The 11,473-nt window shown below is 32.0% G+C and overlaps 1 long non-coding RNA gene across 1 annotated transcript; it reads right to left on the reverse strand.

The window, feature by feature from the left end:
* Positions 1–8,701: 8,701 nt before the first annotated feature.
* Positions 8,702–9,386, reverse strand: LOC108915950. The gene is made up of 2 exons (XR_001964751.1): positions 9,306–9,386; positions 8,702–9,053 (listed from the first exon to the last, which is right to left on the reverse strand). It is a non-coding gene; the product is annotated as an uncharacterized LOC108915950 (long non-coding RNA).
* Positions 9,387–11,473: the final 2,087 nt, after the last annotated feature.

Below are 11,473 nucleotides of genomic sequence, written 5' to 3' on the forward strand. Positions count from 1 at the left end.
TAGAGCAGAAAAATCGAACAAGCATTTGACAACCTGAAATCAGTTTTTGTATGCTGTGACTATACTACTGCTTTACCTATGGAAATATACACGTGTGTAACAATAATAACAAAACAAATACACATTGAGTAACATACCCAGGTGACCACTACCAGTCTACCTGACCAGATCAAATACCACTGCCAGAGCAAAATTCCGCTCTGAACCAGAACAAAGTATCAGGGATTTACCCTATAATGTTCTGCGCTGTAAAAATAAATACCTAATTATAATAAGATAATAACAATAAAATAATAGGAATAATAGTAAAAATTTAATAGAATTAAAATAAAAAAATAAAAGTTAACCCTCCAGGTGATCAAATTCCAATCCACCTGACCAGAGCAAATACCACTCAAATAAAAAACATCTCCAGATGACCAAATTGCAGTCTACCTGTCCAGAACAAATACCACTCAAATAAAAATATATCTCCAGGTGATCAAATTCCAGTCTACCTGTCCAGAGCAAATACCACTCAAATAAAAAATACGTCCAGGTGATCAAATTCCAGTCTACCTGTCCAGAGCAAATACCACTCTGCCAGAGCAAAACTCCGCTCTGTACCAGAACAAAGTACCAGGGATCCACCCTGTTCAACTACAACAGCAACTACCATTTATATACGTCATACAACAATAGATTAAATTCTGGAATAATATTTATGGTCAGAGATACATTACTCACGCCTCGATTCCGTTTTTCGACCAACTTTTCAAGCTGTGACACCATGGCCTAGGGGCGGCCGTGGTTGCGAAACACTCTCAGCACTACGGTGACAGACTACCGCTCGTGTGCCTCTATGCCTCCGCTTCCGGTCGCTGCCATGCACCGGGCTTGCTGAATCCAAGCGCTGTCGCCTGGCCAACGCCCTGTTTTCTTGGGGCGAACTTCCCTGCTCACCAGTTGACCACTGCCATACCTCTTGCTGTCGACATCCTCCTCCCCAGACCTAGAGGTATCTCTTCGACGACGACGTCGAGTCAGGCTTCCAGCTCCTACGGGTGACTTTCCACGACTCGCACGCGAACTTCGATGTCGATCTATCGAATTTTCCATATTAATTTTATTTTCTTAAATTTCACTTTTTCACTTTGTCACAAGCGCACGAGTTCAGATCCCACTTTCTGATGTTAGAAACACACTAATTTATAAGCGAATATTCAATATATTACTTTAAATACAAGTTGTTAATTTGAAATATAAAAGGTTTATAAAGCACTTAAGACATCTAGTTAATAAGGGCGTCTGCCGTCGAATGCCGAGTGCTGAATGGTGAATATACGGTTCCTTGTATCTCATCTGCCCTAATCGAGGAATTTATTTTACTTAGCCCTTGCCTCTCGGGTTAAGTGTTGACATTATCGGTCTTTGCTCGATTTCTAACAGGAAGGTCGTTGTTATTGCAAAATAAATTCCAAAAATGCATTTTTCCCACTAAACATTTTTCAGTTTCTGACATGTTTCAGAAACGTTTCCATTTTTCTCGAATCCCAAGATGTCATCCCCAAAATACGTTTCCAATGAAACGTTTCAAAAAATTGGTTTCAGTAACATTATTTTTATATTCCATTTATGCACTCGATATTTTTGTGATATTTTTATTTGTATTGTGAATGAGTTAATTCGTACTCCGGACAACTTTTTCTGATTTCTCAAAAAAATTAACTGAAAAATGTTGTTACATTGTATATTAAAAAAATAACTATGCTCTTCTAGTTTGGGGATGTGGCAACTTTTATCAAGAATTTTTTTATTTTCGAGAAGCCACTGAAAAAAGTTTCTAATATGGATTACCTACGAATTCTGCCGTTCATCGTACAAATAAAAATGCCACAAAACAATATAAGAAGCATTTTAAAAAAGCTACACATCATTTTATATTGTTCAAATACGCTTGTGAAATGGAAATTTTCTGATGTTGAGACCATCATGAATATGGCAACAATGACGAACTGATAATTAAAAAAAGTTAGTTATGATTATGAATCTTGAAATGGCAGGTACATGAATATCAAATAACATTACTGAAAAATAATACAAAGAAGTTACAATTTCTTCTACGCATAGTCAATGTGTCTATCCTTTTAATAATATTTTTACTTTTTCATGAATAGCTCTTCTGCTATTGGTTTTAGGAAAAAAAGTAATGATATAAAAGTTGTTCAGAAGCAAATTTTCTACATAAATAAATTGATGAAACCAATTGGAATCGTTAGCTTATTAAATGCTGAACAGGGATTTTTTTATATTGAAGTTTAACAACATTTTTAACAACAAATGTCCGTCACTAGGACCGTATTTCAGCGAGTTTTCAATTTTGAGAATCGCGACAAATTGCATTGTAGTGCACGTAAACACTTTTATGTGTATGTAACACTAGCCTTTATAAAAAAAACATGAATTTAAAAAAATCATTACAATCGGACCAATAGAAGCCGAGATCATCAACTTTTAGTAATTGAACGATTACGTCTAAAATATTCAATGTTTTTACTTGAAATTTGGCACAGTTATAACTGAAGTAATACTTTAATACAGGATTTTTTCCGAAAGTTTTAGATAGCTTACTTCATCTTAAACAAGCAATAAATAAAGCAAAATTTAAGAGCGGCGCGCCGGTGAGATAGTCGGGCAGGCGCGATGGAGAGGTTTTGTGAACCTTAATTGCAAATTCTTTTTTACGGCAACTAAAGGTTCTACGACAATGAATTTTTTTTGACTACTATATTTTATCTCAACTTCTCAGTTGTCAATTAAAATTATATAGTCGCAATAGAAACGTTGAAAATTTGCGGTTTTTTAGATGTATTGGTAATATTACCGCAATTCGCTAGACATAAAAATAATATTTACTTTTTTAAACCAAGTATGGGCAAATCGCCAAATAAAGTGTACACAAGCAATAGTTTCAAGCACCAAGAAATTAACGATTTTATTGTTTTTTTTTGCAGGCATTTTCTGGTTGCGACACGACATCGTATTTTTTCAATCAAGGTAAAGGTAATTTATAAAAATTTTACTACGTGATAATATGTTCTTGGACGAAATTCGCTGCTTTAATAAAGACAACGCTGATCCATCAATCATTATAAATGCTGGCACAAAACTGGTGAAATTACTTTATGGGCAAAAAAAGTTGTTAAACGTACACAGATATAGAGTGTTTAAAAAATCATCAATGAAGAAAGCATTTAATTTATCAGTTCTACCTCCCACAGAAACATCGACTGCTTTACACGGTTTGAAAGTGTACTATCTGTTGCGACAATGGACAATGGTTATTTCAAAGAATCCAATTGACGGGCTGGAAATTAACAAATAACGGTTTACTGCCAATTGCTACAACAGCACAAATGATACCAGATAAACTATTAAAAACAATTTGTTGCAATTGTTCGCAAGGATGTGCTACAAAAAATGCAGTTATAAAAAACTAGGAATTTTTTACACAATTTTGTGTAAAAACTGCGAAGGAAAAAATTGAGCAAATATTCCAGATATTGGTCGATGTTTGTGATGAGCAGGAATCTAATGACACAATCGAAGACATTTTGCAAACAATTACTGAAAATGAAAATGTTGAAGACGAGGAACCTCCCTCAGAAGTATCGTCGTGCAATGAAGACGACATAGCATTTGCGCTTATAGAAGATGAGGAGGTTTCAGACTAGGATGAAAACTCCCCGCCAGCGAAAAAAAAATAAATACACTGATAATAACTCTAAATCTGTTTGTGTATCAATAAATTTACTAATGTTAAAAATAGCAGAATTTACTTGCATTCAATTTTTTACGTATTGCCTGTAACCGTATTATCCTTTACTTACCATTCAAACTACAAAAGCAATTTAAAAAATTGAAAAATATGTTTGCTTGTAAATACATATATAAATGTTCATAAGTCAGAAAAAAATGGGATTAATGAAAAATGTAAAAAAACGCAAGTCTTCGGCGTTTCCATTGCGCCTATAAAATTTTAATTGACATAATTGAAAAGTTGAGAAAAAAATAAGTAAAGTCAAAATAAATTCATTGCTGTAAAAAAAGAATTTGCAATTACGGTTCACAAAATCTCTCCGTCGCGCCTTAATTTTGCTGCTATACTCGACTAATATTTTTTACGGTTTGCTATAACCGGCACTTTGATCAATTTTAATTATTACAGCATTTTAAAACGTCCCAGTTGTGTTTTTTTAATTTATAAATTTATTATAGCCATGGAATTAGACCCCTCGTCTACGCTTATGCTATGACGTTTCTCAGGTCGGGCAAATCAAGTCCGTTTACACCCACTAAAAAAGCATTTCCCTATTCCCTACCAAGTGCAAAAGACAGAGATAAAATATAGATCGACGTTCAGTGTAACTCGGTCTATACACGATTATAGATTCTACCGATGTGCATGGCGAGCGGCACAAAGATAAATAATATTGAACCGTATAGAAATCATTTTATATTTTATACGCATTATGGTAATAGTGTTTTTATATTATGTATTAGTCACTCTTTATAATTTCGGCCGCCGAGTATAGATGAAGTAAGCTATCTAAAATTTTCGACGGACATTATTGTTGTTGAAAATGTTGTTAAACCAATTTAAAAAAAATCCCTATTCACCTGCCAATTTCGTAGCTACTTGAAATTTAATGGGCAAATCATTTTGAATAGGCCGCCATTTTGAGATAGGAAAATAGTCTTGGGATTACATGTTCTACTAACCAAAAGACATCCTCCAGTGCAGTTCCAGTAACAGTTAAGCATTTTTTTGTACTTACTTTTTCGATATATCGATTTTTCAATTTTATTGATTTTTAAAAACAATTTCGCAATTGAAAAACAAAATTCAACCTTTTAATAACCGAAACTATCTTGTAGAAAATTTGATTCTGAACAACTTTACTTATTTATATTACTTTATTTCCTAAAATTTAAAAAAAATTTAAAAAATGCATTTCTGAAATTTATTTTGCAATAACAATGACCTTCCCGACCTCCCCCGTATTAGAGACTTTATGGTTATCTTAAGTATTCATCTACCGTCATTATCTACCGATTACAACAAATGAATTCTATTTAGCATGAACATCCAACACAATTATCCTGACTCCCCAACTATCATGGAATAACTCCAGCATTGTGTCACTTATTATTATTTTGGAAATTTGATAAATGTACTTACTTAATTTACGAAAAAATATATCTTAAATTTAAAATAGGCTTATTACACAGTCGAATAAGTTTAAAATATCGCTAAAACCATTCGTTTCAGAAAATAAATGTAATGGAATTTTCAAATTCAAAAATAATTTTAAACATCATTATTCCCAGTCAGTGGCATAAATTTTTATTTTTACTTTTGGATATTGTTCCGCTTGGATATTCCTCAGATAAAGTTTCTACAATAATGATTTTTTCCTTTTGACTGTCATTACTTCAGTACGATAGAGTAATCATAAATAAACAAAAAAGTTGTATATTACAGGGGCGTAAGATTAACCGTTTTTAAAATACTGTGACGCACTTTTCCTCGGTTCTCTATGGATCGGTCGGTGTTAATTTTTTTATTATTTTTAACTATGGTGTGTGCACCCCCTGAAATTTAATTTTTCGGAAAGGTCTTTTATTCCTCGGACTGGCCTCTAAACGGCAAAATTAGTTAATAATTTATATATGCGGTTAGTCTCGGGCGCCAGTTTCTCTATATTTTACGTGGGGGAGACTCCACGTAACCCTTACCCTCGGTCTAGAGTAAAGTGCACAGGTAGCTACAGTGAAGAAAATTAATTCCAGGGGTCAATTGTATTTCTTTTAGGAGAAAACGGCAGAGAGTAGTTTTCTCAGTGTAGTTTATTTTAAATATAAAATTAAACGGGAGTCCTACAAAAGGGTATCAGTGTTTTTGCTGGTTCGGAATGTTATCAGTTTACCTCGGCGTTGAAAGAAATACACCTATCAATTTTTACTGGATTTATTCACGAGGAAAAATATTAATACTTTGTACAAATACAAATCGTGTCAATCTTTATTTCTACCCACTACTAAATGACTGGAACAATTTACAAGTTTATTAAACAATAATTATATACAAAATCGGTATTAGAGACAAAACTTAAAGTTGTAATCCCTGGTTTCTACAATTTTTATTTATCACCTTAGAAAAGAAACAAATATTTATGGACGGAATCAAAAAAATGAAAAATGTATTACTTTACAATAGCAGACGGTTTTAAGTAAAAAAAAGGTGATTTTAAACGGCCAGATAAAGAACTAAATTATTTGTAGATGTTTTTGTTGGTCCCCGCTGATTCTGTAAAATAAATCAAAATTATGCGGAATTATTTCGGAATTATTTAAACTCAGGTCAGTGGTCAAATATCGGTAATATGAACTTGCAAGTAAATGCAGAATTAGTAAGCGGAAGCAATAACCAGTGAAGAAAGCCCAGGCGGTGCAAAGGGGAAAAATCGGGTGGCGATAGGATGGTAAAATGGGATCCGAAGTATCTCGCCTTACAATTCGTACTGTCCTTTAAGTTTTATACGTCCTGGTGGCCGATGTTGTCGGACTCTCAATATACAATGCTTCCCGGTCTGATGGGTATACATGCCGATCAGGGAGAAACGTACGTATATTATATGGAACGACCCGGAGATTGGGTATACACGCCGAATCTCTAGGTGTAAGTTGACATATCCCCTATTACCCAGCGTACCTAAATATTCACGTCGAAAATGGTTGAGTTTAGGACCCGTGTCATATAAGGTTTTCTTGATTTATTTTAATATATTCTATCGTCTGTTAAAATTAAAGCAGTCAAACTTCTAACACTCTGTATATTATTTTAACAAAGTTTTAAAAACATTTTAAATTTATTTAACTGCGCACTTATTTAAAATTTAAAAAAATGACTAGAATGACTTTATTTTTCAAATAAGATGGAAGGCCTTTTTTTAGAAACCCCACATATTTGTAAATCAGTTAGTAAATTTTTGCCAAAGATAGATACATTATAGTTATATCTATCTTAGATAGATGTAGATAGACTATGTACATGAAATATGTTATGAGATTTTTAATTAACTCTTTTAAATGATGTTCTCGTTGTGCGGATGCCTACACTTTTCGCAGTAAGTACAATTTTTATGTTGTATGTTTTTATATCCTATGGTTTATTATATGCGATAATCAAATAAATAGTAAATAAGGTCAGAAATAAACATAAGCTGTAGTAAGGCTTACTAAATTTTCTAACATATGATATTTGAATTCGTGGCTAGAAATGAGGAATAGGTACCTAATTTACAACTTAAATATCAGTCATCCACGCTACGAGCATGCTTCCATTTTGCTTATAAATTATATATATAATCAACTCTTTCTATGATATCAATCAACTTTTTTATTACAGTTATATACACCACTAACTTATTATTTGTATTCTCGTATGTATAACTATTCCTTATGTGCTGTTGATCTGATCTCTTTTTATAGTCTCTCATTTGCATGCCGCGGCATGTTTTAATGCTCTCTCCATTATCTTTTTCTGGGCAATTTTTTGTGTAATGTCCTTGTGAAATTCCAGCTGTAAATTTGTAGAAAAAGTATGTTAATAATACATTTACATTGTAGACAAATGACAAAACAAAAATTTCCATTAAATACATTTAACAAGACTATTCTAATTTCATGAACTATGCATTATAATCTGTTGATATCAAATTTAAGCTATTCTAATAGATAATACGTAATTCTGCCTACGATTTATAATGTAATCCTTATAACTCACAATGTTGGTACAAATATTACAGACATAGAACTATAATAAATTAATTAAATTTATGGGTTACAACCCTTTGTCAGAACACCTATATACAACACATTCAAAACTAAAAATTATAGATATTTGAACATAGTATGTAGATTTGGTGATACCACTTATACACATCTATTACAAATGGTGATAAAAAAAACTACTAATTTTTGAATGGTTAGGCTCTATATAAAAAATATTTGAAAACATGTTTTTTTAATGCGTTCTTTAGGCATTATATAATTATTGCATGATACAAACAGTAAGAACGAAATTAGTTAATAGTATATACGATTCTAACCTATATGTTTATTCCACGATATTAATACCTTAATACCAAAGGTAGTTTAAATACTTACTTCTGGTTGATGCACGTCACTTAATTATTTTAACAAGCTTTAAATTTCACTTTCGACTTTTCAAATTAATAAAAACGTCATTGAGTCACACACTTATAAAACAAAGAAAACAGAAAATGGCGAGATACGGGTCATACCTACATCAATATGTCATACTGCGCATGCACCATGCACTGTGCCAAGCCAAGAACCATCTCAGGATGGGATCACTCTAGAATTTGCCTAGGATATCCCAAAATTGGAGATTGTTCGGCTTTTAATATCTTCATAGGATATTTCCAGGACATCCTGTCTGGATTTACTTTGGATATCCTCAACTAGGATATTGATATCTACTTGTCTTATTTAAATATCATGAGGATATCTTGAGGACTGAGATCCGCGATTAGGATATATAGGACTAAATGAGGATATCCCAGGGACATCATATGCTGTGGGATTGGTTCATTAACGCTTTTTGGCCTTAAACTGATGACAATTACACACTAAGTATATTTTATACCTTTATTACATATTGTGAAATTAATTTAGCCTATTAGCTACTGGTTTTAATAAAAATCAGACTCTTTGTTGTAAAAGTTCCTCAGGAATATTATATAAACTTAATACTGGGTAGAATGTTGGTGGAGGTTCAACAAAATTTTCTGGAATAACGACTGGTTGTGGTGGAGCTAAAACGGTTCCTGGTGGATTACGATGTGGCATACCTGTAGGAGGTATGTCTTGTTTAGTCCTACAAGTTACACTGGTATTGATACCATGTCTGCGTTTCATGTGTTTATTGTAATTTGGCCAATTAGTGAAGTGATGTTGACATTCATTGCAAGAATAAGGTCTTTCACCTGAAACAATAAATTTATTTAAAATAATTAATAATAGCTATAAAATATGCAAGCTTTAATAAAAATATAATTAATAGTTTAAACTGCAAATATCTGCAAATACAAATTAAGAAAAATAAAGTTGTAATCTATTTAGATTGGGTTTCAGATAGATTGAACTAAAAACTAGCCCCCCATTGCCACCTTGTGACTCACTCCTAAGGTCGTGTATTCCATTTACACCGAAAAGCGCAAATGTGACAAATAAGGTACCTAAGTAATTGTTTCAGTGATTTTAGAAAATACTGAAAATAGTAATTTTATAACTGGAAATATATTTTGACTATAGCACCAGCAATATCATAAAAAATTGACAAAACAATTATTGTTATTTGATTATGGTTACAATTATAAATCTTTAATCATATGATTATAATTGTGATAAATAAATTATAAAAATTCGATATATAGAGGGTGTTAATAATAAGTTTTGCCAAACTTTAATAGCGTATTCTACTGATGAAAATAATCAAGTTTTGCCCTATAAAAATATTTGATAGGACACTTTCCTACGTAGATACAGGGTGTTAAAAGTTTCAAATATTTATATTATTTTTTCTGTAACCACTGGCATAAAAGTTTGAGTAATAAAATTTTGGGGATGACATTTTTTTAGGAGGGACTATTTTTTCATGGATAACTTATTCCAAAATACACCCCAGTGGCGTAGTTATTGGAGGAGTAGGGGACCTTTTTCGAAAAAAAATCGTACTCCACTGGTTTTTTAAATAATTTTAAATGTTTTTAAAATGTACAATCAATTTGTGTCAATAAAGTATTCTTGTAAAGTATTTGTATTTACTGGTCTTTAGATAATTGGGAATCAAATAAGAAGGTACTTAAGTACCTACGTTGCAATTTACAATTTTCTATTGATTGCTAAATGTGTAACAATACATTCAATACCTAATATTTTTGAGAGATTTCAAATAACGAATTAACTGAAGTGTGAAGTAAAACAGGTTGCTCTTGCTTTGGTGGCTTTTTACAGTGGTAAAACAAGGAAATTACTTCACAAGTTATATGGATAGTTAGCACAAAAATTGGGCTACATGGTGAACTTTTTTATGAATTGATATTTTGAAGAGTATTCAAGTTATAATGTGAAATATAATGTGGAATGTATATCTGCAGTAGGAAAGAGGATAACAAAAAACTGGAATTTGTATAAAGTAATAGACTTCTTTATATTGGAATTTATCATTTTTTATATTGAAGCAGGATCGGATTTGATATTAAATTAGGGCAAAAGTCTGAAAAATTTCATAGAGGAAAAAATTATGTTATGTAATTTTTGTAAAAAAAATACGAGTCACCATAATTTGTGATAGCTTTAAAAAAACTCCGTGAAAAGTGCTCTGGACTTACAACTTCTGAATTAAGGTGTATACCATTGAAAATAGAGAAAATTAATATTCTAGGGGCATTAGCATGCTGACATCTAGTTTTGAATCCGAAAAAAACTATAACTAATTTTGAAGAGATTATTTCTGAAATGAAAGAAAGGAAGCTTCGATCAAAAAATATTACTATGCTAAATGTAAACGAAACTTTAAAAAAGTTTCTAAGGAAATAGTGGATGATGAGTATTATAGCTAAGACAAATGTATTAAATGATGATATTAAGGTATTGGTATTTTGAATAGGTAAATTCACTGTCGGGAGATCAAGTTTTAAAACATAAAAATAAAATAAACATACCAGGCTTAATTCTCTTTGGAGATCAGACAAAAAGACAGAAAGAATATTATCAATATATTAGAGGCAAACTTAATGAGTTAGTGGAGAAAGGAGATAATACTAAGAGAATTAGGTACATAAATGGAATACCAACAATAGTAACAGCTGAAGTACCTAGTGAGAACCGAAAAAACTAGTTGAACCTGTGGTAAAAACTGGCAGATCGAGTGGCAGATCTAATGAATATATTAAATTTAACAAGAACATAGTTTATTTAAACTCTCAAAATATTTTATCAAGTAAATCTAGTAGTATCCCAAGTGGCTTGTTACAACCCGTCTGTAATAGTGTTAAGTGAAACCAGAACAACTGAGGATATTCAGGATTTTGAGTTATACATTCATCAATATACAGGGTCGGAAAGTTCACATGGTTCATCGGCCGTTACGTGAGAGTGATAAAGTAAGTCATAGAAATCCGTGCGATAGAGAAAGATGGCTATAATGAAGGCGTCTAATAGTCACCGCCCATTTCGCCCTTCCACAAATAAGAAGTGGATCTTATTTTATATTGTATTAGTAAAAAAATTTACCTTACCACGTAACATACACTGTAAAAAAATAGGTGTGAGTGAAAGGGTCGGGGTGAATCCATTGAGTGAAATTATTAAGTACATTTTCTCAATTTTGATTGAAATTTTT

This window comes from Anoplophora glabripennis, unplaced genomic scaffold (assembly GCF_000390285.2).
Source record: "Anoplophora glabripennis isolate ALB-LARVAE unplaced genomic scaffold, Agla_2.0 scaffold1819, whole genome shotgun sequence".
Taxonomy (NCBI): Eukaryota; Metazoa; Arthropoda; class Insecta; order Coleoptera; family Cerambycidae; genus Anoplophora; species Anoplophora glabripennis.